This window comes from Leucopleurus acutus (assembly GCF_964270905.1).
Source record: "Leucopleurus acutus genome assembly, chromosome: 10".
Lineage (NCBI taxonomy): Eukaryota > Metazoa > Chordata > Mammalia > Artiodactyla > Delphinidae > Leucopleurus > Leucopleurus acutus.
This window is the reverse complement of record NC_139153.1, coordinates 74,715,544-74,740,486: the sequence shown is the minus strand read 5'-3', so window position 1 is coordinate 74,740,486 and position 24,943 is coordinate 74,715,544. Positions and strand designations below refer to the sequence as shown.

Below are 24,943 nucleotides of genomic sequence, written 5' to 3'. Positions count from 1 at the left end.
AAATATAAATTGACATTACTTTTTCTGAGTCATATGTTGTTAAGCCTTTTAAATTATTACATTATTAAAACTCCTTTCTGAAAACAATGTTATATATAAACATAATAGAATTGAATAATAATCCTTTGAAGGTGAAAGAAGGAAAAATGAAGGTTTCATCATTGTTTATAACAGAAAAAAAATTTACTTTTGCCAGCTAATTGCATTTTCATTGAAAATTATTAGAAGTGGAATTCCATTTACTTATTAGTGTTCTCTGATCAAATCAGCAGAGATCAAGGATATATGGTGATGGCTGTTAAATTCTTTGCACTTGTATCTTGATTTCAACATATTTTTCAGAATCCTGTGTTATTTTTTCACTAGTGCTGTAGAAATTATGGTATTAAAAAGTCACAGAGGGGAGTTCGCTGGCAGTCCAGCGGTTAGGACTCGGTGCTTTCACTGCCGTGGGCCAGGGTTCAGTCCCTGACATCTTGCAAGCCGTGTGGAGTGGTCAAAACAAAGTCACAGAATTACTTATTACATTTTTTAATCAAAAAAATTACAAATTATTCTTTCAAGTTAGTTATTCCAAAAGTCTTTCTGATCAAAAGTCCAAAAATTCATTATTCTAATATATATAGTAGTGAAGTCCTAGATACTTTTTTATGATATGTATTTTTTTTTCCTCACACTTGTTTGTAACCCTGTCATGGAATTGGAGCACTAAAAAAAAAAAACTTGCTTCTTGTCATGCTCATAAAATTGTTAATATTTTATTTGGATTGATGTATGGATACTGCAAAGCTGCATTGATTTAAACATTTCTAAAAGCAGAGATCCCAGAAAGTTTCTTTTTTTAATAGATTTATTTTATTTACTTTATTTTTGGCTGCGTTGGGTCTTCGTTGCTGCACGCGGGCTTTCTCTAGTTGTTGTGAGGGGGGCTGCTGTTCTTTGTGGTGCGCGGGCTTCTCACTGCAGTGGCTTCTCTTGTTGTGGAGCACAGGCTCTAGGCACACAGGCTCAGTAGTTGTGGCACACGGGCTTCAGTAGTTGTGGCTCACGGGGTCTAGAGCTCAGGCTCAGTAGTTGTGGCGCATGGGCTTAGTTGCTTTGCAGCATGTGGGATCTTCCCGGACCAGGGCTCGAACCCGTGTCCCCTGCATTGGCAGGCGGATTCCTAACCACTGCGCCACCAGGGAAGCCCCCAGAAACTTTTTGAAATCAATCTTTATCATGTGAGTAGCAGAACAGAAAAGGGAAAGGAAAGGGAGATAGCGTTTTGAAATGTGTGTCAGTCATTGAGCCTGTGCCTTTAAATGTGGCAATAAAGGTTGTCCAGAGAAGTGTTTGCATTGAGCCTTTTGACCATTCTTGAACTCAGGAAGGATACAACAGTTTTGTTAGTTAAAAAACACTATACAAATGTTGAGGATGTCTGCATGACATTAGGGGATTGAAATCATTTTGTCATCCTGTGATAAGAGCAAGACCAGGTGGCTCTATTCTGTGGGTTAGGATGTGGGTTTCTTTGGCTGTACTAGTCTCAGACACTGAGGGAAACAAGTTACATATGCAAAAGGAGCTGTTTTTTTATGGTCCATGTAGCTTGGTAATATAATTATTGGCCATGGGATCTGTTTTATTGACCATTTCATGACAAGCTATGTTCTATTTTGTTTTTTTGGCTACAGTGTAGATAGGTCATGCTGAGGAATTACGAATATATTGTTTAAGATAGAAGAACTGAGTTTGGCTTTATTCTTATTGTATTTGAATGTCAGATGAATTATTTGCTGTAACGTATATTTTGAAAATGAAGATTGCCCAGTTGAGGGTAGAATGGCCTCTGATGTTTAAGGCAACTGTTTTTGATGCTCTTCAGCAGAATGCCTCATACTGGCCTCTAGCTGACTTCATTGCCCCAATTCATAGTGACCCTAGGATCTCAGTCTTGTCCCTTAGTCTTTCTTTTGCTTTAATTTGCTTTTATTCATTGAAAAACAACATTCTCAATCACTCATTTGTAATGCAAAATCTACTTACTATTTATGAGAAATTTATGGTTCAACCTATATATTAACTCCTGCAGTCATCTTTGAACCTCCATTTCCTTATCTTACTATAAACTAGCATGTGGACTGGAAGAGGCATTTTTCCCCTTTGGAGTTTTTCCCCTTTGGAGTAAGTGAGATGGATATTGAATCCTAGGGGAATAAACAGTCAAGATTTCAAAGTCCCTCTTCTTTCCAGACTCATCCTTTTCCCTCCATCCCTGTGCCTAAAATATATCCATTTAAATATTACCTATTGGGCTTTGATGTAAGATTTCAGTTAAGGATAAGATTCCAGCTGCTTAAAAAAGAAAAGTAGTTTTAAGTCACCGGGCTTGGTCTTTTCTTTTCCTCCCTTCTTCACTATTTTCTCAAAATAAGTCTGTTATTCTAAGATTATTCTAAATATGAGGACGAAATCAAATTGAATTTTCTAGAAATTTAACTTATGTGATGGATACACTCTTCCATATCGTGTTAACAACAAGTAGATGAATTATATAGAGGATTTTTATGTTTACAAGTCATTGTCTGAGTACATTTTGTATGGTGAAGGATGATTCATGGAAGTACATGGTTAGACAGGGTGGGGTTATAGAAAAATCCCCATCTCGTGTTAGTACAAAAAACTAGACCTAATGGAATGAGTGAACTTTTAAAACCTATTTTAATTATGGAACTATGGACTTGGCAAGTCAAACAATATAGTACTTCGTGAATGTTTAGCAATAATTTTTGACCTGTCTCTGGTAACACAAATATACACAGTCGTTTTCCATTTAATACTGAACAATGTATTATAGTTCCTACGAAGGTTTAGTCATCAGTTTTCTCTTTATTATTCCATTACTTATTATACTTTATTATCTAAAGTTGTTTAATGAACAACTTTAATGAGAAATATAGTCTATCTCTTGTCCCTATTAAAGTGACTAATTCTTTTGTCCCGATTAATGTCCTTATTAAGAGGTAATTCATTCAACAAATTTTATTGTATACCTACCATGCCTGAGGCAGTGTTCTAGCCACTGGGGCTGCAGTTGTGAACAAGACGAAGTTTCTGTTTTCATGAAGCTCACATTCTAGTTGCAGAGATAGACAGCAAGTAAGTAGCTATATGATATATCTGTTACTGATAACTCCTAGAAAGAATAATTAAAGCAGGCTAAGGGAATACCATATAATAGAAGTGAATATTGTCAATATGATGGCCAAGAAAGGCCAATCTGAAAGATGATATTTGAGCAGAGATATGAATGGAGTTATGCCAATATTTGGGGAAGGAGCAATTCCCATCTTAGGGAATAGTGAAGGTAAGAGCTTTTAAGTGGGAACATATTTTGACTCTTCAGGGAACAGCGAGAGGGCTGTTTGGTAAGGGCAGAAGGAATTTGGTGGATAAGGGCAAAGAAGCCAGACCTTGCAGGCCATGGCCAGGAGTAATGATTTTATTTAAATATATGTTTTTTAATTGGAGGACTTTGATTAGGGGAGGGATGTGTTTGTTTTTAAAAGACTCAGTCTAACTGTGGAGGAAGGACATTAGGTGGGACAAAGGTGTAAGCAGAAAAGCCAGGTAGGAGGCTATTGTAGTAACCCAGGCTGGAGATGATGGTAGCTTGAAATAGGGCAGTAGCATTTGGAGATGTGAAAAGTGGTCAATTTCTAGAAATATTTTGAAGGTAGTTGGCAAGATATACTAATAGATCAGATGTGGGATGTAAGAAAAAAAGAGTTGATTCTAAGACTGAAGAATTGGGTGAATGAATATCTATAGTCACAGTAGTACATGTGAAAGAGAATTGGAAGTTTAAGATGTTCAGAAAGCACGTCGTGTGCTAACAGTTTGGGGTGAGTACATAAATAAAGGTGGGAAACCCCTTTAACTTAAGAGCATTGACTCTGACATGGGCAAACTCAGATATCACTCCAAAAGAGTTAGTTCTGCTATAATGCACCATAACATATACGGTGCTAAAAAAATCATCATGCTATGCAAAATCACACAGCGAAAGCCACAGGACTTATGAGAAAATGAGATTATGGCACAATATTCAAAACCTTGTCAGTGATATATTTTAAAATTTTTAAATGTTAAATGGTTAACAACTAAATACTGCAATACATTTGACACTTTACATTGCAAAATACTTCATTCCCTCGTGGGAGTGGCTGTGGACAGGGTTGCAAGATTGTGAGTTTCTTGGAGTGATGGAAGGAAGCTTACTGAAATCTAAAGGGAAGTTGTGACACCAGATGTGAACGGATGTGATTCACACCTCACATGGTGAACTGGTAGCTGGTAGATAAATGTTTGAGGCATGTGCTTTTGGCGTATTCCTCCGTGGCCTTGTGTAATGGGGTGCAGTTTTCTGCATTTACCTTATGTTTCTTGTGGATGCACTTGCTCATAAGCAAACACAGAATGTGAGTTATATTCACACTGTTCCCTACTATATCAATTGCATTGGAATCAATTTACATTTTCAAAATTAAGTGTTACAGCAGAACTAACTGTACCATCTAGTGACCTTTGGCACCTTGCATAACCTCTCAGAGCCTTGATTTCCTCATATGTGAAACAGGGATAATAGTATTGAACTTTAGTAGGGTTTGGGAGAGGGTTAAATGAACGTATACTTGTAAGTTTAGAGTAGAATATGGTATATATTTGTTAAAAATGAAGCACTTTCCTAAAACCTCTGTGTAGAAATTGCGCTATCTGAGGAAACTAAAAATGTAAAAAGATATGTTTTTGTGATTTTTATTTCTCTAGTTAGGCAAAGATGTAGGAGTATAGATTTAGCTATTTATAGGTGGTTTAAGCCTATGCCGATAATTCAGTTGCTATCAGTAATAATGCCATGCGTTACTATGGGACTACAGGGTAGAAAGTTAATGTGTGATTATTGCTTAATTTTCTCTATAATGATAAATTTCTTCATTAAAATAGCATATTTGTTTAACTGCTAACTAACTGACACAATTTCTTTCATCTTCTTTTCTTTTTCCCTTTACTTCCAGTGTCTCAGTTGAGGACTTAATCTTTCATCTTTAGTGTTATCATAATGGAATTGGATTCTTCCGTCTTCTGCCTCTTTCCCTGTTCCTGGTACTAAGATGTACCTTCTTCCTCCATTGCCCCAATTCATCTGTCCTCCATACTGCTGATAAAGTGACAAAATGATGAGGCCACTGCCTTGCTCAGAATGCTCTCCTCACCTTTAAGCCATCTCTTCCTATGACACCATACGCCGCAGCCATCCTGGATGATCTAGTCCTTGGCCTGTGTTGCTGGAGATGTCTGGAGTGTATCTGTCTGTTCCAGTCCCATCCACCCTTATGTACATCTCTCATACAACAATTACACTATATAATAATTCTTTTCCAATTTATGGCCTCATAGAAGTCTAAGCCTTTTGTTTTCAGAGATTTTGATTTCTTGTTATCTCTTGGGTCTAGCACACAGTAGATGTTTGATAAATATTAGGGAATTAAGTGAAGGAAAGAAGGAACAAACATGTAGCCAAATGTAAATTAAGATTTTAAAACTTGAACACTTGGGTTCAATGTTAGTAAGTTATTCACATCAGCTTTTATTGTTCATTGTCTAACTTAACTTCAGATTCCTTTATTTTCTACAACCACGACAAAGTATTTTAAATATCTTAGCAGTATAATGTAGTGGTTAAGAAAATAGTCTCTGGCCAGACTGCCTTGGGTAGATTCCTAGCTCAGCCACTTACTAGCTTGATGACCTTAGGCAATTTACCAAACTTCTCAGTGCCATAGTTTCTTGATCTGTAAAATGAGAATAATAATAGCATTTACCTCATAGGCTTATTGTGATGATTAAATGAACTGCGAGTTGAAAAGTGTTTAGAATTGTAGCTGTTTAGAATGTAAGTCATTCCTACTGTTCTCAGTTATTATTAACTGTCCTGAGAACAGATGCTCCTTTGCCTTTCCTCTCTAGGTACTAGGTTCCTCAAGATATTTTATTTCCTGGCTTTTCCAAGCCTTCAAGGCAAGCTCTGGCAGGCTTTTCACCAGCTCTTGTCTCAGCCAAGGATTCCAGATGGTATAATTTGCTGTTAAGATTCAAGGACCTTTTTCCCTTCTTTCACTGGAGAGCATCTTTCCTCCTGCCCTTCTTTTGATTTGATACATTTATATGTTGGGATTTGATTATCACTGTAGTGTTGGCTAACACCTCTATCACCTTGAATAATTATTATTATTTTGTGTGTGTGGTGAGAACAGTTAAGGTCTGAGTTCTTAGCAAGTTTGAGGTCTGTAATACAGTATTGTTGCCTGTAATCACTACGCTGTGCATTTGATGCTATCTACTAATTGAAAGTTTGTACCCTTAAACAATATCTCCCCAGTTCCCCTACCCTATACTCTTAAAGTACATCTCCCCAATTCCCCCACCCAAAGCCCCTGGGAATCATCTTCTACTCTATTTTTACAAGTTTAACCTTTTTACATTCCACGTATTGATAATATTATGTAATATTTGTCTCTGTGTCAGAGTTACTTCACTTAGCCTAATACCCTCAAGGTCCATCCAGAACCACCAACGACAGGAATTCTTTCTTACAGCTGGATAATATTCCATTGTAATATATGCACCACATCTTCTTTATTCATTCATCCATTGAAGGGCACTTGGTTTGTTTCCATATCTTGGCTATTGTGAATAATACTGCAGTAAACACAGGAGAGTAGATACCTCTTCAAGATCCTGTTTTTGTTTTCTTTGGATACATATCCAAAAATGGGATTACTGGATCATATAGATGATGGTTCTATTTTTAATTTTTGGAGGAACCTCTATACTGTATTCCATAGTGGCTGCACCAGTTTACATTCTCACCAACAGTGTACTAGGATTCCCTTTACTCTACACCCTTGCCAACACTTTTTATCTCTTGTCTTCTTGATGATGCCATTCTAACAGGTGTGAGGTGCTATCTCATTGTGGTTTTGATTTGCATTTCTATGATGATTACTAATGTTGAGCATCCTTGCATGTACCTGTTGGCCATTTGCATGTCTTCTTTGGGACTAAATGTTTATTAAGTTTCTCTGTTCTTTTAAAAATTAGATTGTTTCTGTTTGTTATTGGATTGTACACATTCTTTGTATATTTGCATAGTAACCCCTTATCTGATATATGATTTGTAAATATTTTCTCCCATTCTGTAGGTTGCCTTTTCATTTTATTGCTTTTAGTATTTCTTATAAGGCAGATCTACTAGCAACACATTTTCTCAGTCTTTGTTTATCTGGAGACGTCTTTATGGAAAATAGTTTTACTGGCTATAGAATTCTTGGTTGATGATTTTTTTTCTTTTAACACTTTGAACATGGCATTCCAGTGCTTCTTGGCTTCATTGTTTTTTTATGAGAAGTCAGCTGTTAATATTGTATGGAACTACTCATTTCTCTTTTGGTGCTTCTAAGATTTTCTCTGTCTTTGGCATATAAAATGTATAGCTATGAATCTCTTTGAGTTTATTCTGTGTGGAGTTTGTTGAGATTGGATGTATTGGTTAATGTTTTTTTATCATTTGGTTTTCAGGCATTATTATTTTAAATATTTTTGTCTTTTGCGTCTTCTTTAACAACTTATGGTACTCTTTTTATAGTTATATTGGTATACTTAATGTGCTCTGAGGTTCTGTTAATTTTTTTTTCAATCATTTTTCCTTTTTTTTCCAGAATGGATAGGTCTAATTCAAATTCACTGAATCTTTCTTTTGAGAGCTCAGATCTGCTGTTGAATCCCTCTGGTGAATTATTCATTTCAATTATTGTACTTATCAACACCAGAATTTCCACTGTTTATTAAGTAATATTGCCTTGTAATATTCTATTTAGTAGATCATTGTTGTCATACTTTAGTTCTTTAAACATGGTGAAGCATATGTAGTTCTTTGAATGTATTTATAATAGTTCTTTTGACATCTTTTATCTGTTAAATCCAACATTCAGAGGTAGCTTCAATTGATTACTTTTTTCCTGAGTCAGTAGGTTACACTTCCTTGTTTCTTTGTATGTCTCATAATTTCTTTGTGTTGAATACTGGACATGTTAGATATATTGCATAGCAATTTCAGATTCTGAGTTTTTTCCCCTGAGGTTTGTTCTCTTTGTTTGTGTGTTTGGTAATTATCTAGACTAAATCTTCACCCAAACTGTATGGCCACTGATCTCTCTGTTTAACTTTTTTTTTTTTTTTTAACTCTCTTTATTTTTAAGCCTGGCTCCCTAGGTGTTTTCCTCTGTTTCTACTTAGCTTCATCATCTTCAGTCAGCTATTGGTCAGAGATTGTGATCAAATAGTTTGAGCCAGTAAGGCTTCCTCTGTCTACTTATTGATCTTTTCGTGGTTTGGGGGGTACAAATTTCATGCTGTTTTAAAGTTGCTCCTGGCTCTTATTTTCTTTTGGGCTCTCTTGTGTCTCCTCTGTGTGTTAGTTTAGGCTCTGTCTTCTAAGGATGTATGAGTGGCTTGCACCACTCCGTTTTCTGCTGTGCATGTATCACCCTCAGTCAGTTTAACACACTTGTTGATCTCATCTAGCCCCATGGCTGTCTCACCTTCCAGAATTACCTATTAAATTCCTTGCTTGCGGGCTTCCCTGGTGGCGCAGTGGTTGAGAGTCCGCCTGCTGATACAGGGGACACGGGTTCGTGCCCCAGTCGGGAAGATCCCACATGCCGCGGAGCAGCTGGCCCATGAGCCATGGCCGCTGAGCCTGTGCATCCGGAGCCTGTGCTCCGCAATGGGAGAGGCCACGACAGTGAGAGGCCCCCATACCACAAAAAAAAAAAAAAAAAAAATTCCTTGCTTGCCTGACAGTCTGTTGCTTGCCTGAAAACGAACAATACTTCAAACTAGTGGAGCCAGTGGCCTTCCCTCTTCATGTGCCACTAAAATCACCATTTTCACTGACAGCATTTTAAATCAAGTGAGCTCCTCTTCAACAGCGGCAGGTGAACTTCCAGTTATTCATCTTGTCTTGCCCTAATTGAACTACTGCGTATACAGAGCTGAGAGCTTGTCAGAACCCTCAGGAAAATCACCCCAGGCTTGTGCTTTTCTTACTTGTAGTTCAGTGATTTTTAGGAACAGCCACTTCTCAGTTTGTTGTGAGCCTATGGTCAGTGTTCTGAGTGCTGGAATGGTTGTTTTCGACACTTCTGTTACGCTGTATAATTTTTTCGGGAATGGCAGAAGACTTGTCCTCCCATCACGCAGGAGTGAATCTGCGTTAGCTTTTTAACCAAGTATGTGGTGCAATTTATTTTCAGACCTAGAATGATTCAAATATGATAGATAATCTGAAATTCAGGTTTGTGGGTCTGTCCTCTCCTGCTCTCTGAATATTCTATATTGGAAAGAAAATTTCCACTAGGGAAGAAAAGAGTCTATTAATTCACATTTCAAAACACTTTTTGAAGTTAGGACTGCAAGAGACTAAATATCTGTGTTGAAGATCTGAACAAGTTGTATGGAGTATTAGCAAGAAGAAAAGATGTTTGTGTCAAATCATTTGTTCCTCAAATTTAGAACGTTTATACTGCCTCCTCAATCTAAGTGAGTCCTGCAGGCTGAGCAATTAAGTAGACTGGAGCTGAAAGTAAACAGATGAAGATTCTAACTACTAATTGTGTATGTGTTTACTTTTTTTTTTTAACATCTTTATTGGAGTATAATTGCTTTACAATGGTGTGTTAGTTTCTGCTGTATAACAAAGTGAATCAGCTATACATAAACATATATCCCCATTTCCCCTCCCTCTTTCATCTCCCTCCCACCCTCCCTATCCGACCGCTCTAGAGCACTGAGCTGATCTCCCTATGCTCTGTGGCTGCTTCCCACTAGATATCTATTTTACATTTGGTAGTGTATATATATCTATGCCACTCCTGCACTTCATCCCAGCTTACCCTTCCCCCTCCCCATGTCCTCAAGTCCATTCTCTACATCTGTGTCTTTATTCCTATCCTGCCCCTAGGTTCTTCAGAACCTTTTTTTTTATTTTTAGATTCCATATATATATGTTAGCATGCAGTATTTGTTTTTCTCTTTCTGACTTACTTCACTCTGTATGACAGTTTCTAGGTCCACGTACTTCACTACAAATAACTCAATTTCATTTCTTTTTATGGCTGAGTAATATTCTGTTGTATATATGTGCCAATCTTCTTTATCCATTCATCTGTTGATAGACACTTACATCGCTTCCATGTCCTGGCTATTGTAGATAGGGCTGCAATGAACATTGTGGTACATGACTCTTTCTGAATTATGGTTTTCTCAGGGTATATGCCCAGTAGTGGGACTGCTGGGTCAAATGGTAGTTCTATTTTTAGTTTTTTAAGGAACCTCCATATTGTTCTCCATACTGGCTGTAACAATTTACATTCCCACCAACAGTGCAAAAGGGTCCCCTTTTCTCCACACCCTCTCCAGCATTTATTGTTTGTAGATTTTTTGATGATGGCCATTCTGACCAGTGTGAGGTGATACCTCATTGTAGTTTTGATTTGCATTTCTCTCATGATTACTGATGTTGAACATCCTTTCATGTGTTTGTTGGCAATCTGTATATCTTCTTTGGAGAAATGTCTATTTAGATGTGCCCATTTTTGGACTGGGTTGTTTGTTTTTTTGATATTGAGCTGCATGAGTTGCTTATGTGTTTTAGAGATTAATCCTTTGCCAGTTGCTTCATTTGCAAATATTTTCTTCCATTCTGAGGGTTGTCTTTTCATCTTGTTTATGGTTTCCTTTGCTGTGCAAAAGCTTTTAAGCTTCATTAGATCCCATTTGTTTATTTTTGTTTTCATTTCCATTTCTCTAGGAGGTGGGTCAAAAAGGATCTTGCTGTGATGTATGCCATAGAGTGTTCTGCCTATGTTTTCCTCTAAGAGTTTTATAGTGTCTGGCCTTACCTTTAGGTCCTTAATCCATTTTGAGTTTATTTTTCTGTATGGTGTTAGGGAGTGTTCTAATTTCATTCTTTTACATGTACCTGTCCAGTTTTCCCAGCACCACTTATTGAAGAGGCTGTCGTTTCTCCATTGTATGTTCTTGCCTCCTTTGTCATAAATTAGGTGACTATATGTGCATGGATTTATCTCTGGGCTTTCTATCCTGTTCCATTGATCTGTATTTCTGTTTTTGTGCCAATACCATACTATCTTGATTACTGTAGCTTTGTAGTATAGTCTGAAGTCAGGGAGCCTGATCCCTCCAGCTCCATTTTTCGTTCTCAAGATTACCTTGGCTATGGGGGGTCTTTTGTGTTTCTATACAAATTGTGAAATTTTTTGTTCTAGTTCTGTGAAAAACGCCATTGGTAGTTTGATAGGGATTGCATTGAATCTGTAGATTGCTTTGGGTAGTATAGTCATTTTCACAATGTTGATTCTTCTGATCCAAGAACATGGTATATCTCTCCATCTGTTTGTATTGTCTTTAATTTCTTTCATCAGTGTCTCATAGTTTTCTGCATACAGGTCTTTTGTCTCCTTAGGTAGGTTTACTCCTAGATATTTTATTCTTTTTGTTGCAATGGTAAATGGGAGTTTATTAATTTCTCTTTCAGATTTTTCATCACTAGTGTATAGGAATACAAGAGATTTCTGTGCATTTTGTATCCTGCTACTTTACCCAATTCATTGATTAGCTCTAGTAGTTTTCTCGTAACATCTTTGGGATTCTCTATGTATGGTTTCATGTCATCTGCAAACCGTGACAGTTTTACTTGTTCTTTTCCTATTTGGATTCCTTTTATTTCTTTTTCTTCTCTGATTGCTGTGGCTAAAACTTCCAAAACTATGTTGAATAATAGTGGTGAAAGTGGGCAACCTTTTCTTGTTCCTGATCTTAGTGGAAATGGTTTCAGTTTTTCACCATTGAGAATGATGTTGGCTGTGGGCTTTTCATATATGGCCTTTATTATACTGAGGTTAGTTCCCTCTCTGCCTACTTTCTGGAGTGTTTTTATCATAAATGGGTGTTGAATTTTGTCAAAGCTTTTTCTGCATCTATTGAGAGGATCATATGGTTTTTCTCCTTCAATTTGTTAATGTGGTGTATCACGTTGATTGATTTGCGTATATTGAAGAATCCTTGCATTCCTGGGATAAACCCCACTTGTTCATGGTGTCTGATCCTTTTAATGTGCTGTTGGATTCTGTTTGCTAGTATTTTTGCATCTATGTTCATCAGTGATATTGGCCTGTAGTTTTCTTTCTTTGTGACATCTTTGTCTGGTTTTGGTATCAGGGTGATGGTGGCCTCTTAGAATGAGTTTGGGAGTGTTCCTCCCTCTGCTGTATATTGGAAGAGTTTGAGAAGGATGTGTTAGCTCTTCTCTAAATGTTTGATAGAATTCACCTGTGAAGCCATCTGGTCCTGGGCTTTTCTTGTTGGAAGATTTTTAATCACAGTCTTAATTTCAGTGCTTGTGATTGGTCTGTTGATATTTTCTATTTCTTCCTGGTTCACGCTCGGAAGGTTGTGCTTTTCTAAGAATTTTTCCATTTCTTCCAGGTTGTCCATTTTATTGGCATATAGTTGCTTGTAGTAATCTCCCTTGATCCTTTGTATTTCTGCAGTGTCAGTTGTTACTTCTCCTTTTTCATTTCTAAGTCTATTGATTTGAGTCTTCTCCCTTTTTTTCTTGATGAGTCTGGCTAGTGGTTTATCAATTTTGTTAATCTTCTCAAAGAACCAGCTTTTAGTTTTATTGATCTTTGCTATTGTTTCCTTCATTTCTTTTTCATTTATTTCTGATCTGATCTTTATGATTTCTTTCCTCCTGCTAACTTTGGGGTTTTTTGGTTCTTCTTTCTCTGATTGCTTTAGGTTTAAGGTTAGGTTGTTTATTTGAGTTGTTTCTTGTTTCTTGCGATAGGATTGTATTGCTATAAACTTCCCTCTTGGAACTGCTTTTGATGCATCCCATAGGTTTTGGGTCATCATGTTTTCGTTGTCATACGTTTCTAGATATTTTGTGATTTCCTGTTTGATTTCTTCAGTGATCTCTTGGTTATTTAGTAGTGTATTGTTTAGCCTCCATGCGTTTGTATTTTTTACAGATTTTTTTCTTTAATTGATATCTAGTGTCATAGTGTTGTGGTCAGAAAAGATACTTGATATGATTTCATTTTCTGAAATTTACCAAGGCTTGATTTGTGACCCAAGATATGATCTATCCTGTAGAATGTTCCATGAGCACTTGAGAAGAAAGTGTATTCTGTTGTTTTTGGATGGAATGTCCTATATATATCCATTAAGTCCATGTTGTTTAATGTATCATTTAAAGCTTGTGTTTCCTTATTTATTTTAATTTTGGATGATCTGTCCATTGGTGAAAATAGATTGTTAAAGTCCCCTACTATGAATGTGTTACTGTTGATATCCCCTTTTATGGCTGTTAGCGTTTGCTTTAAGTATTGAGGTGCTCCTATGTTGGGTGCATAAATATTTACAATTGTTTTATCTTCTTCTTGGATCTGTCCGTTGATCATTATGTAGTGTCTTTCTTTGTCTCTTATAATAGTCTTTATTTTAAAGTCTATTTTGTCTGATATGAGAATTGCTACTCAGTTTTCTTTTGATTTCCATTTTCATGGAATATCTTTTTCCATTCCCTCACTTTCAGGCTGTATGTGTCCCGAGGTCTGAAATGGGTCTCTTGTAGACATCATATATATGGGTCTTGTTTCTGTATCCATTCAGCCAGTCTGTGTCTTTTGGTTGGAGCATTTAATCCATTTACATTTAAGGTAGTTATTGATATATGTGTTCCTATTACCTTTTTCTTAATTGTTTTGGGTTTGCTATTGTAGGTCTTTTCCTTCTCTTGTGTTTCCTGCCTAGAGAAGTTCTTTTAGGATTTGTTGTAAAGCTGGTTTGGTGGTGCTGAATTCTCTTAGCTTTTAATTTTTCTGTCGATTCTGAATGAGATCCTTGCTGGGTAGAGTAATCTTGGTTGTAGGTTTTTCTCTTTCATCGGTTTAAGTATGTTCTGCCACTCCCTTCTGGCTTGCAGAGTTTCTGTTGAAAGATCAGATGTTAACCTTATGGGGATTCCCTTGTACGTTAACTGTTGCTTTTCCCTTGCTGCTTTTAATATGTCTTCTTTGTATTTAATTTTTTATAGTTTGATTACTATGTGTCTCGGCATGTTTCTCCTTGGATTTATCCTGTATGGGACTCTCTGTGCTTTCTGGAGTTGATTCACTCTTTCCTTTACCATATTAGAGGAGTTTTCAACTATAATCTCTTCAAATATTTTCTCAGTCCCTTTCTTTTTCTCTTCTTCTTCTGGGACCCCAAGTTGAATGTTGGTGCGTCTAATGTTGTCCCAGAGGTCTCTGAGACTGTCATCAGTTCTTTTCGTTCTTTTTTCTTTATTCTGTTCTCCAGTAGTGATTTCCACTATTTTATCTTCCAGGTTACTTATCCATTCTTCTGCCTCAGTTATTCTGCTATTGATTCCTTGTGGAGAACTTTTAATTTCATTTATTGTGTTGTTCGTCATTGTTTGTTTGCTCTTTAGTTCTTCTAGGTCCTTGTTAAATGTTTCTTGTATTTTCTCCATTCTATTTCCAATATTTTGTATCGTCCTTACTACTATTACTCTGAATTCTTTTTCAGGTAGACTGCCTATTTCCTCTTCATTTGTTTGGTCTGGTGGGTTTTTACCTTGCTCCTTCATCTTCTGTCTTCTCATTTTGCTTAACTTACTGTGTTTGGGGTCTCCTTTCTGCAGGCTACACTTTCGTAGTTCCCGTTGTTTTTGGTGTCTGTCCCCAGTGAGTAAGGTTGGTTTAATGGGTTGTGTGGGCTTCCTGGTGGAGGGGACTGGTGCCCGTGTTCTGATGGCTGAGGCTGGATCTTGTCATTCTGGTGGGCAGGACCGTGTCCGGTGTTGTGTTTTGGGGTGTCTGTGAACTTATTATGATTATAGGCAGCCTCTCTGCTAATGGGTAGGGTTGTGTTCCTGTCTTGCTAGTTGTTTGGCATAGGGTGTCTAACACTGTAGCTTGCTGGTTGTTGAGTGAAGCTGGGTCTTAGCAGGCACATGTAGATCTCTGAGAGAGCTTTCACCGTTTAATATTACGTGGGGCCAGGAGGTCTCTGGTGGACCAATGTCCTGAACTTGTCTCTCCCACCTCAGTGGCTCAGGCCTGACACCCGGCTGGAGCACCAGGTCGATGATTATGGAGGCTTGGTGAATCCAAAATTTGATGTAGTAGGCCAGCGGGCCGGAGACTCTGGGAAGAATTGCAGCCCAAACGAAAGCTGCTGGCAGAATGTCCTGTGTGTTTACTTTTAAGAGACTACTCTCCCTCTCCCCTTTATTATCCATGAGACTTATAAGTCTCACTTTTCTTTTTTGTAAAAGGATGATAATAGTAATATCATTTTCATATTCTCTGAGGATTGAAGTACATTGTTTCTATTATTGTTATAGTTTTATTAATTTCTGGGCTGACACTTCTCTAGGCAAAGTGTTGAATAATGTTGAAAAGCAAAGAAAATTTCTGTAAGAAAATAATTACTTCCTAAATTTACTTTTGTCAATTCAGGTGCATTGTTTTACATTCTATCTGAAAGTTTATTTTTGTGAATTCAGATGAGTCGTTCTCCATTAGGTTGTTCCAAAGCATAGTGTGCTAGTATATTTGGAGTTGGGTTTTTTTCCTATGAACAATCACCAATGAAAAATGAAATGCTAATTTGATAAATCTTTTGTAGAATTATAACAATTTTCAGTCAATGTTTAACACACTTTATTTCAGATAATTTAATATGTAAAATGCATTGGTCTCAGGAGAGGTCCAGAGGTCAAAGAGAAATGTAAGAATGTGAAAAAAAAAAAAAAAGGAGGATTCTTTTTCTATTCTGTTCTGTCCTTTATTTCCTTGGCTGGACTTTGGAGTAGGCTATCAGGTATACCTTTAAAGTAGGTGAAATCCATGGCTTTATTTTCTGCTTTTGTTACTGGTTTAATATGGAGACAGCCATGGAGCCATTTGAAGTCATCTTCTGCAGCAATTTTGAATGGGAAAATAGAATTGAAAAAGGCCTTACTATTATCTGACAGCCTGTTTGTGTATCAAAGTTAATGAGAGGTTTGCAAATAGTCTGAAGAGGCAAAACTTCCTACCTCTCAGTTTGGACTGCTTCCACAGAATACAGTGATCCAATTTTAGAGGAGATTTGGAATTGCCAGTACCTAGGACTGGAAAATAAATCCAACATTGTTCCAACCAGCCTGAAACGTCTGGTCACTATAATTACGCTGAAATAATACTTAACTAAAGCTGTAATTTACTTGTTCTTCTCTATTTCACATTGCTTCTTGGGAATAATATTTATCCTGTATGCTTAGCTAAATTACAATTGTTAAAAAGTAATGAGTTAAGAATGGTATTTGATTTTGTTCTTTGCTCATATTTTTACATTGACATTTAGATCTTCCAGCAATCTGAAAATATTTTTATAAATGATGTAAGGTTGTAGGCTAAGTTTTCTTTCTCCCAGATTGCTAGTCAGTTTATTAGTAACACTAACTGAATAATCCATTCTTTCCTCATTGACTTGAGAATACATGTGTTGTTCTTACATATAAATGGTGATATTGCTGCATTCTGTTTTGTTTCATTTATTTATTCATTCATTAAGCAAATAGGTCTTGAGTACCTACTGTGTATCAGGTGATATGTTACAAAGTGGGAATACATTAGTAGTTGAGACAGCCATTTAGTAAATGTTTTATATATAATGTAAAATCGCTAATAAGTGCCACAAAGGAGAAAGGTGTTTAATGCTATGAGAGCTTACTACAAAACATTTATCTATTTCTGAATGTTACACTGTTTTAAGTATACTATATTTTGATATAAGATAGTACCTTCCTCATTAATCTATTTCGAAGTCTTTTATGTAGTTTTATGTATTTTACTTAGATTAGTTTTAAAGTTTATATTAATTCCTTTTGAAATTGTATTGAATTTATGGACTAACTTTGTGAAAATCAACATCTTTATAATAGTGACCCTTTATATCCAAAAGTATATGTTTTCCATTTCTTCTATTTTCCTGTATATGTATCTTTAAAATAATCTTTTACTGAGGTAAAATACATATAACATAAAGTTTACCATCTTAACCATTCTTAAGTATACAGTTCAGTGGTATTAAATACATTCACATTATTGTGTAACTATCTCCACCATCTACCCACATAACTCTTTTCATCTTGTAAAACTGAAACCCTGTACCCACTAAGTGATGTCTCCATTCTCCCCTCCTCTAGCCCTACCATCCACCATTATACTTTGTGTCTTTATGATGATTTTGACTAGTCTAAGTTCCTCATGTAAGTGGAATCATACAGTATTTGTCTTTTGATGACTGGCTTATTTCAGTAGCGTAATATCCTCAAAGTTTATTCATGTTAGTGTCTTGTAGAATTTCCTGTCTCTTTAAAGTTGAATGACATTCCATTGTATGTATATACCATATCTCACTTAGCCATTGATCATATAGTAATTCTATGTTTAATTTTTTGAGGAACATGATACTGTTTTCTGTAGTGGCTGTACCATTTTACATTTCCACCAGTGGAGCACAGGGTTCAGTTTTTCTACATCTTCACCAGCACTTGGGATGTGGTGTGTGTGTGTGTGTATGTTTGATTTTTGGATAGTAGCCATCCTAATTGGTATGAAGTAGTGTCCTTTCATACTTCTGATTTGCATTTCCCTAATAATTAGTGATATTGAGCATCCTTTCATGTGCTTACTACTCATTTGTATGTCTTCTTTGGAGAAATGTCAATTTAAGTCTTTTGCACATTTCTTAATTGGTTCATTTCCTTTTTGTTGTTGAGTGTTAGGAGTTTTCTGTATATTCTGGATGTTAATCTTTTATCAGATATATGACTTACAAATATTTGGTCTTATACTGTGGGTTGCCTTTTTATTCTGTTGGTAGTGTCCTTGAATGCACAGCATTTAAAAATTTTTATGAAATTCAGTTTTTCCTGTGTTTCCTTTTTGTTATTTGCACCTTTCCTGTCATATCCAAGAAATCATTGCCAAATCCAATTTTGTGAATCTTATGAGCTGTTTCTTCTTGTAAGTGTATAATTGTTTTAGATCTTATATTTAGGTTCTTAATCCATTTTTGAGTTAATTTTTGTGTATGGTTTCAGGTAATGATCCACCTTCATGCTTTTGCATGTGAATATCTAGCTTTTCCAGTATCATTTGTTGAAAAGACTACTTTTTTCCCATGGTGTGGCCTTGGTACCCTTGTTGAATTGAGCGTATATGTGAGGGTTTATTTCTGGGCTCTGTAGTCTATTCCATTGGTCTAATGTGTTTTTTCCTCATGCGCATACCATACAGTTTTGATTACTGTAGCTTTGTAATAAGTTTTGAAATTAGGAGTCCTCCACTTTTTTCTTTTTCAAGATTGTTTTGGCTGTTCAGGGTCCCTTGAGATTCCATATGATTTTTAGAATGGGTTTTTCTGTTTCTACATGAAACAATATTAGAATTTTGATAGGGATTGCATTTGAAGTAGATCACTTTAGGTAGTATTGACATTTTAATAATGTTAAGTTTTCCTGTCCATGAACATGGGATACGAGTCCATTTATTTGTATTTTTTAAAATTTCTTTCAGTAACATTTTGTAGTTCTCACTGTGTAAGCCTTTAACTTGTTTGGTTGAGATAATTCCTAAGCATTTTATTCTTTTTGATGCTTTTATAAATGGAAATGATTTTATAATTTCCTTTTCAGATTATTTTTCTTTGTGTATAGAAATGCACCTGATTTTCGTGCATTGACTTCATGTCTTGCTACTTCACTGAATTCGTTTATTAGTTCTAACAGGTTCTTTTTGGAATCTTTAGTGTTTTCTACACATTAGATCATATCATTTGCAAAAAAGATAATTTTACTTTTTCTTTTCCAGTTTGGATGCCTTTTGTGTCTTTTTCTTGAATAGTAGCTCTGGCTAGAACTTCTAGTATTATGTTGAATAAAAATGATGAAAGTGGGCATCCTTGCCTTCTTGATCTTTGATTAAATGTTTTCAGTCTTTCACTATTGAGTATGATGCTCGCTGTGTGTTTTTTTGTATTGGATTTTATTATGTTGAGGTGTTTTCTTTCTATTCCTGTTGAGTGTTTTTATCATGTAAGTGTGTTGAATTTGTCAAATGCTTTTTTTCTGTTTTGCATCAATTGAGATGGTGATGTGTGTGTGTTTTTTTTTTTTTTTTTCATGCTGTTGATGTGGCATATACACTGATTGATTTTTCTTTGTTGAACTTTCTTGCATTCCAGGAATAAATCCCACTTGGTCATGATGCGTAATCCTTTATATGCTGCTGAAATCTGTTTGCTACTATTTTTTTTTTTTTTGAGGATTTTTGTAACAATGTTCATAAGGAATATTGGTCTGTAGTTTCCTTTTTTTTTATAGTGTCTTTGTATGGCTTTGGTATCAGGGTAATGCTGGCCTCATAAAACAAGTTAGGAAGTATTTCTTTCTCTTTAAAGTCTTGGAGAAGTTTACTAAGGTTTACTAAGGTATTAGTTCTTCTTTGTATGTTTGGTAGAATTCATCAGGGATTTTCTTTGTTGGGAGATTTTTGATTAATTATTCAATGTCCTTACTAGTTATAGGTCTATTCATATTTTCTTTTTCATTATGATCTACTCTTGATAGGTTTTATGTTTTTAGGAATTTTTCCATTTCATCTACGTTATCGTAATTTATTGGCATACTGTTCTTTTAGTACTTTCTTGTAATCCTTTTTACTTCCTTTCAATTTGTAGCAGTGTCCCCACTTTTTTTTCTGACAGTAGTAATTTCAGTCCTCTCTGTCTCTCTCTCTGTCTCTCTCTCTGTCTCTTTTCTGAGTCTGTCTAGCTACAGGGCTTTCAATTTTCTTGACTTTATTTTAAGAAACAGCTTTTGGTTTCATTGACTTTTTAAAATTCCTTTTGTATTCTCTTTTTTGTTTATCTCTGCTTTAATTTTTATGATTTCCCTCTTTCTGGTAGTTTTAGGTTTAGTCTGGTCTTCTTTTTCTAGTTACTTAAGTTGTAAAGGGAGGTTGTTGATTTGAGATCTTTCTTGTTTTTAGGTGTTGATTTGAGATCTTTCTTATTTTTAGTATAAGCATTTATAGCTATAAGTTAGCCTCTCAGTATTGTTTTTGTTGCATACCCCATTATCCTGATACTGAAACCAAAATACTTTAAGAAAGCGACAAATCATTGTCTCTCATGAAACATAAGATGCAAAAATTCTTAGGTAAATCTCAGCAGGTCTAATCCAGCAATATATATAAAGTAAAGACTATGAAGAATTTATCCCAACAATGCAGATTTGTTGCAACATAAAGAAAATCCATCAGTATATTTCTCCACATTAACAGTATCTAGGGTAAAAACCATAATCATCTTAATAGATATACAAAAGATACTATAAATGGAAATATGCTTAAACTGATTAGGATCATGTATGAAAACCTGCGTATAATATCATAATTAATATATTAGATAGAACATTTTCCCTGTAAGATCAAGAACAAGGTGTGATGTTTGCGCTTACCACTTCTATTTGATATAATACTGAAAGTCTTAGTGCAGGAAGGCAACTGAAGAGAAAAGAAACATTCTAATTGAGAAGGAAGTAAAATTGTCTTTATTCACAAATTACATAATCTTGTATATAGAAAATGCTAAAGAATGATTGAAACAATAATAGTTTAAAGACTACCGGACCTGGGACTTCCCTGGTGGTCCAGTGGTTAAGGCTCCACGTTTCCATTGCAGGGGGCCCGCGTTTGATCCCTGGTCAGGGAACTAAGATCCCACATGCTGCATGGTGCGGCCAAGAAAAGTAAAGACTACCGGACCTAATAAAAGAATGTATTAAGATCACAGGATATAAAGTTAATAAACAAAAATTCATGTATTTCTATAACTAAGCAGTGAAGAATTAGTAAATGAAATTTATTATTCACAGTAGCCAAAACATGGAAGAAACCTGAATGACCATCGATGGGTGAATGGATAAAGAAAATGTGGTACATATATACGGTGATACTATTATTCAGTCTTAAAGGAAATCCTGCCATTTGTGACAATAAGGATGAACCTGGAGGACATTATGCTAAGTGAAATAATTCAGGCACAGAAGGACAAATACTACATGATACTACTTACATGAAGAATCTAAAACAGTCAAACTCATAGACGTAGAAAGTAGAATGGTGATTGCCAGGGACTGGCAGGGGGGAAAAACAGGGAGGTATTATCAGAGGGTACAAAATTTCAGTTATAAATAATTTCTAGAGACGTATATAGCATAGCACCTATGGTTAATAATACTGCATTGTATACTTAAAATTTTTCCAAGAGGGTAGTTTTTTTAAATTTTTTTAAGGAGTGTGATTTTATTTCCTTCTCATTTATATTCAGATGCTTTTAACAGAAGTTTGAAATTATCTTTCTCTGATTTCATCTCATTAGTTTCAAGTGATCTTAGTGCCACTCTAAATACATATACACATGCATATATATGTATGTTTCTAAAAAGCATACCTCATAATTATTTCTCTATTCATTTGTACATTTTTGATTGTACTAGATAGTCATATGAAAATGAAAAATTCTTTCAAAAACTACCAAATTCAAGCATCTGCATTAAAATTTGGGACTTAACCCATGGCCTAGAACTCTGTATTTAGTACCTTTGACTCAGTCAACTGAACAAGTTCTTGCTGCACATTTTGTGGCTTTTTTCTTAGGCCAGCTGCAAGTGCCTGTTTGCTTTGATATTGGTCTTTTACAGTTGGTGACTTCTAAATATCACAAAATTGGCTGGTATGGATAAGGGTAAAATAGCCCAATCATTTAAAATATACATACATGAGATCCATTATGATGCTCATTTGGGAATTTTGTCTGCACTTCACTTAAAGTTAATAGATCTGAGGCTTCCTTATTCCTTGTTCCTAAAATAAATCTACAAGTCAGATCCGCAGATCATTAAATGTAATTTAAGTGGGCTTTATTTTAAATTATACTTGTTTTTTAAAACACTTCATTGAGGTATGACTGATATAAAAAATCTATACATATTTAATGCATACAACTTGATGAATTTGGAGGTGAGTATATATCCATTTCAGTGAAACCATCCCCACAATCTATGCCATAAACATATACATCATCTCCAAAAGTTTCCTCCTGTCCTCTTTATTTACTTCTTTTGTGTGTGATAGGAACATTTAAAATAAGATCTAGCCACTATGGGTTTAAAAACCAAGTGTAATTAAAATAATAACAAGAGGCTTCCCTGGTGGTGCTGTGGTTAAGAATCTGCCTGCCAATTCAGGGGACACGGGTTCGAGCCCTGGTCTGGGAAGATCCCACATGCCGAGCAGTAACTAAGCCCGTGCACCGCAACGAAGTGTAGCCCCCACTCGCCACAACTAGAGAAAGCCCGTGTGCAGCAACGAAGACCCAACGGAGCCAAAAAAAATAAATTAAATAAATTTATTTAAAAAATAATGGCAATTATAATTAAATGATAACAAGTATAATAATTAAATAATAAGTATAATTAAAATAAAAACAAGTATAATTTAAAATAAAGCCCATTTATAATAGCATTAAAAATCATACAGTAGGAATAAACTTAAAATATGACAGATCTATAGAGTTAAAATTACAAAATATTTCTGAGTCAAAACAAAAGTAATTGGAGACTTATGCCACTTGAATTTATTGTCAGTTCTCTCCAAATTGATTTACAGTTGAGTGTTATCCCAATCAAAATCACAGTAGGCTTTTTAAAAAAGAGAAATTGACATGGCTATTCTAAAATTTATATGTATGCAGAAAATAGCCAGAACTGTTTTTAAAAAGAATAATGTTGGAGGCTTTACATTATCCAATTTCAAGACTCATTAAAAAGTACAGTGCTACAGTAATCCAGACATTGTGTAGTGGCAGAAAGATAGACATATATATTAGTGGAACAGAATGGAGAGTCCAGAAATAGAGGCACATAGATGGCCAATTGATTTTCTACAAAGATGCCAGGGTAATTCAACCGTGAAAGGATACGCTTTTAACAAATTGTGCTGGATCTACTGAAAACACATATTGAAGAAAATGAATAGGTAGGCCACAGACTGGGAGAAAATGTTTGCAGTACCTATGTCTGACAAACGAATTGTATCCAGAGAATCTATGTAACTCACACTTCAATAAAAAGTTAAGCAAACCAATTTAAAAAATTGGCGAAAGACTTGGCATTTTACAATGGAAGGCATACAAAATGCAAATTAGCACATGAAAACTACTGAACATCATTAGTCTTCAGGAAAATGTAAATTAAAACTATAATGCGATACCATTACATACACCCTGTAGCAGTTTACTATTCTTGAGATTCTTATCTCTCTGGTTCTCTATGTACTTGTGGCTTCTTTCTCTTTTGCTATATTCCTCCTCTTTACTGTCCTCTTTTCTGTCTTGCGGTTTTTGATTACTTGGGCTGCTTTTCTTCTTGTGTTTCCTTACTTTGCCTATTCTACTTCCTGTTGACTTAGTTTTCCAAAAGAATAAATATAGTTGGGTAATACTTTATTGTATGGCACAACTAATATGTTTGTCCACCTCATTATCCGCTGGCTTGTCGATAGATATGTGCCTTTAAGGTTAAGCATTTGTCCCAATCAGGTACAACCTGAGTACTCTTGAGATTATCAGGGTAAGTGCCTATTTCATTCCTTGCTTTATGCCCAGTGCCCAGACCAACAGTTGTCCCTAATAGGATGTTCAATAAATAATTTGTTGAATGAATGAGCTGCCTCTGAGGATGAGGTTGAATGTGGCTCCTTCCCTTGTAAGGGGACATGATATGTCATGTTCAGAATATAATTCTTCCAAAATGATACTTTCAAGGAACTATGCAACTTCTTGTTCTTTTTGAAGATCTGGAATAGCCTAATACTTAGGAGCACTGACCCTGGAACCCGAGTCTCAGTTTGAATCATAACAGGCAGTTTTACTATGTTTGTGACTTTGAGCAAATTACTTAATCTCTTAGTGTTTCACTTCCCTTACGTGTCAATGGAGATAACAGTATCAACCTCATAGCATGTATTGTTGTAGGGATCAAATAATTTAATGATGTCAGGTGCCTAGGAAGAGTACTTGGCACTTAGTATAATGGGAGGGTTCATAGTTATTATTATTACCATTATTATTATTGATTTGGAGGGGGAAAGCATTACTAAAAACAGGTACAGAATGTAAGTCGGAGTCTTCAGAGCCCACAACTTCTTTTATCAATGTAATTTTTTTTCAGGCAAGCCTTTTCTCCTTTTCTCCTCTCACTCCCCCTTTTAAAAGAAGTTAAATTATAGAGGTATTTAAACATTAGAAATCACTGTGGAACCTTACAAAAACACTTTGAAGTCAGTAGAGAAAAGATATACAATAAAGCTTTGCTCCATGTCTGTTTCATCCTAACTTCCCTTTGTGGCAACTACTGTGTATTTTTTTATTCTCAATTCCAGGCCCCTCCCTTAGAGGACAGGCATGCTCAGTGCCTTAACCCTCACATCTCTGATGCTGTCATTCATATCTGTTTGGGGGAACCTTTAATTATCAACCCTAGAACATTCTATAAATCTTCATTAGGAAATTCCTTTTGAACTTTTGCTGAAAAGTAGTTACTGTGCACTGTATGTGTAGCAGCTGTTTGCCTAAGTTAAAAAAAGTTGACCGTTTTAATTTGCTTTAAAAATATCCACTGGCACTG

The 24,943-nt window shown here is 35.6% G+C and overlaps 1 protein-coding gene across 1 annotated transcript in view; it reads left to right on the top strand.

Moving 5' to 3' along the window:
- The window catches only part of SUPT3H (SPT3 homolog, SAGA and STAGA complex component), a 423,577-nt gene that overhangs the window by 169,298 nt on the left and 229,336 nt on the right, over positions 1-24,943 (top strand). The gene's annotated exons all lie outside the window — the stretch shown is intronic.